Raw genomic sequence first — 3,223 nt, forward strand, 5'->3', positions numbered from 1 at the left:
GGCTATTGATTAGAACTTAGTATAACGGTCCAACACACTATGGCGCGTGTTACCCAAAATGGGGATTTAAAAGAGAGAGAAATATACATTTAGGTGAATTTGTCAGCTATGCTTATTCTAACCCTAGCCTTGCCCCAAACTGCCGCTCTTATGGGTCAGAACATAATGATGTAATTATGTGGGGAAGGTCTCTGTGGATTCTCCGCGTGGACCATTCAGGCTGCTCAATGACACACCTCTCTGGTCGTCCTCACGATGTCAGTATCCTTTTGGCTTAGGAGTCTGTTTCCTCGCCCTTGTTCTGGAAGGGCTCTTCGGAGGACAGACCGCTCTGTAGCTCAGAGCTCACAGCATTGGAATGAAACAGTGTAGATACCACGATTCGATGGGAAGTGGAAGCTAGGTGGTTCGACATGAATTCACCTGCTTAGACACAGCTACTCATCCTTAGCTTGGGTAGAAAAATATGTCTTTGTCTTCAAACTTGTGTTGCGTTTTGGGTTCGTTTACTTTTTAGACCTCGGCTGCAGCTTGGGTCACATAGTCTTCTCTGTAAATTCTTTACTCACAGGTTGTATATCCTCGTGTCAGAAGTGGGCGTAACCGCCTTTAGGGCCCTTCTCTGGGCATACCAAGTTATGGGCAAGGTCTAGATTTTATTCAAATCCAATTTTACTTCACATTTCATCTTTCCCAAACATTCTCTTTGATTTGGACATTTTCCATACAACGTACAATGTATAAACATCAAACATATACTAGGTAAACTGTTGACGTTACAATGTTTCCGTAATAACGTCATCTATTAACCTTTAATAACAAAACAAAAATGACATACATTTTCATATTCCATCTATCGTCATGACCACCATTGTGGCTGATGGAAACCATTGTTCCAAAGTCCCATTATTTCTTGTTTAAAGTTCTGAGGCTGGTTCTCCATAGTAACAGGACCAAAGGAATTTGTCTGTGGCCTAAGATTTACCAGGGGCGTGAGGGGTCATAAAACCCCCACATCTTCAGACCCCTAGATCTCTCCTCCTCTGTTGGGGTTGAGAGAATCTGTAGGGTTGTGGTCTCTTGTAACCTGACCTGATCAGAACAGTCATGACACTGTGTAAGGAAAAATCTGAGACTGATCAGAAGGTATACATTTGAAGGAATTCTCATCTACAAGACAGTGATAAGATATATGCTAATAACTGTGTTATACCTATACAAACCATTTTAGCAGAGACATTCAGGGTTGGAGATGTCCATTAAATAGGTGGGTAGGCATAGGGTCTACTGCATGGTCTCCCATTAGGCCTTCACTGACCAAGAAAGTAACTGATGCTAGAGATACATCCATTTATTTGATCAAAGGAAGGATTAGATATTGTTGGGCAAATTATGACATTTGAAGTGTAAAGCAAAGGGCAATATTTTGTCTCGTTTTTAATTTTTCTAATTTAAGTAGGCCTGGGAAACATAATGGAATCTCTCATTACACACAAATCTACTCACACATACTTACACTGACACCACAACACAAACTGCATACATCCACACCCACATAACATGCACACACGCATACTGACACCATACACACACGCACGCGTGCACACACACACTCATGCTGCTGCTACTGTCTAATCTAGCCTGTAGTTTAGTCACTTTACCCCTAACTTTATGTACAGTACATACAGTAGCTACCTCAATTATCTCGTACCCCTGCACATACAGTAGACTCGTACTGGTACTCCCTATATATAGCTATGTTCTGTTCTACTCCCTATATATAGCCGTGTTCTGTTCTACTCCCTATATAGCCATGCTATGTTCTACTCCCTATATATAGCCACGTTATGTTCTACTCCCTATATATAACCACGTTATGTTCTACTCCCTATATATAGCCACGTTATGTTCTACTCCCTATATATAGCCATGTTATGTTCTACTCCCTATATATAGCCACGTTATATTCTACTCCCTATATATAGCCACGTTATGTTCTACTCCCTATATATAGCCACGTTATGTTCTACTCCCTATATATAGCCACATTATGTTCTACTCCCTATATATAGCCACATTATGTTCTACTCCCTATATATAGCCACATTATGTTCTACTCCCTATATATAGCCACATTATGTTCTACTCCCTATATATAGCCACATTATGTTCTACTCCCTATATATAGCCACATTATGTTCTACTCCCTATATATAGCCACGTTATGTTCTACTCCTTTTATATAGCCACGTTATATTCTACTCCCTATATATAGCCACGTTATGTTCTACTCCCTATATATAGCCACGTTATGTTCTACTCCTTTTATATAGCCACGTTATATTCTACTCCCTATATATAGCCACGTTATGTTCTACTCCCTATATATAGCCATGCTATGTTCTACTCCCTATATATAGCCACATTATGTTCTACTCCCTATATATAGCCACATTATGTTCTACTCCCTATATATAGCCACATTATGTTCTACTCTCTATATATAGCCACGTTATTTGTATTTGTTATTCACTGTGTATTTATTCCTGTCTCACTGTTTCTATTTTATCTTTAACTCCGCATTGTTGGAAAAGGACCCTTAAGTAAGCATTTCACTGTTAGTCTATACCTGCTGTCTAAGAAGCATGTGCCAAATACAATTCGATTGGATTACTAACCTAATTTAATACACATACCACAGTTCATCAAAGCACACTGAAATAAAAATGTATGCAATTAAATAAACATTTATATATTTCTCTATACTCTTGATTCTCTCTCAAATATAGTATTGATTCTAGTATAACATAGATGTTAACAAATAAAACAAACAAAGCTATTAGTGTAAAACAAAAAAGTTAGATAATTACATTTTATTCGTCACATGCTTCGAAACAACAGGTGTGCACTAACAGTGAAATGATTATTTACAGGCCCTTCCTACAATACAGAGAGAACGAAATTAGAGAAATAATAGAAAAGTAAAACACATAATAATAGATACACAATGAGCAACGATAGTTTGGCAATATACACAGGGTACCAGTACCGAGTCGATGTGCAGGGTACTTGTGCGAGGTAATTGAGGTAGATATGTACTGCACATAAAGTGACAGATCGTAAACAGTAGCAGCAGTGTATGAGTTGAGTCAGTTAGTGCAAAAATGGTCAATGCAGATAGTCCGGGTAGCTATTTGGTTAACTACTGTATTTAACTAACAAG

The sequence above is a fragment of the Oncorhynchus mykiss genome, chromosome 13 (genome assembly GCF_013265735.2).
Source record: "Oncorhynchus mykiss isolate Arlee chromosome 13, USDA_OmykA_1.1, whole genome shotgun sequence".
Taxonomy (NCBI): domain Eukaryota; kingdom Metazoa; phylum Chordata; class Actinopteri; order Salmoniformes; family Salmonidae; genus Oncorhynchus; species Oncorhynchus mykiss.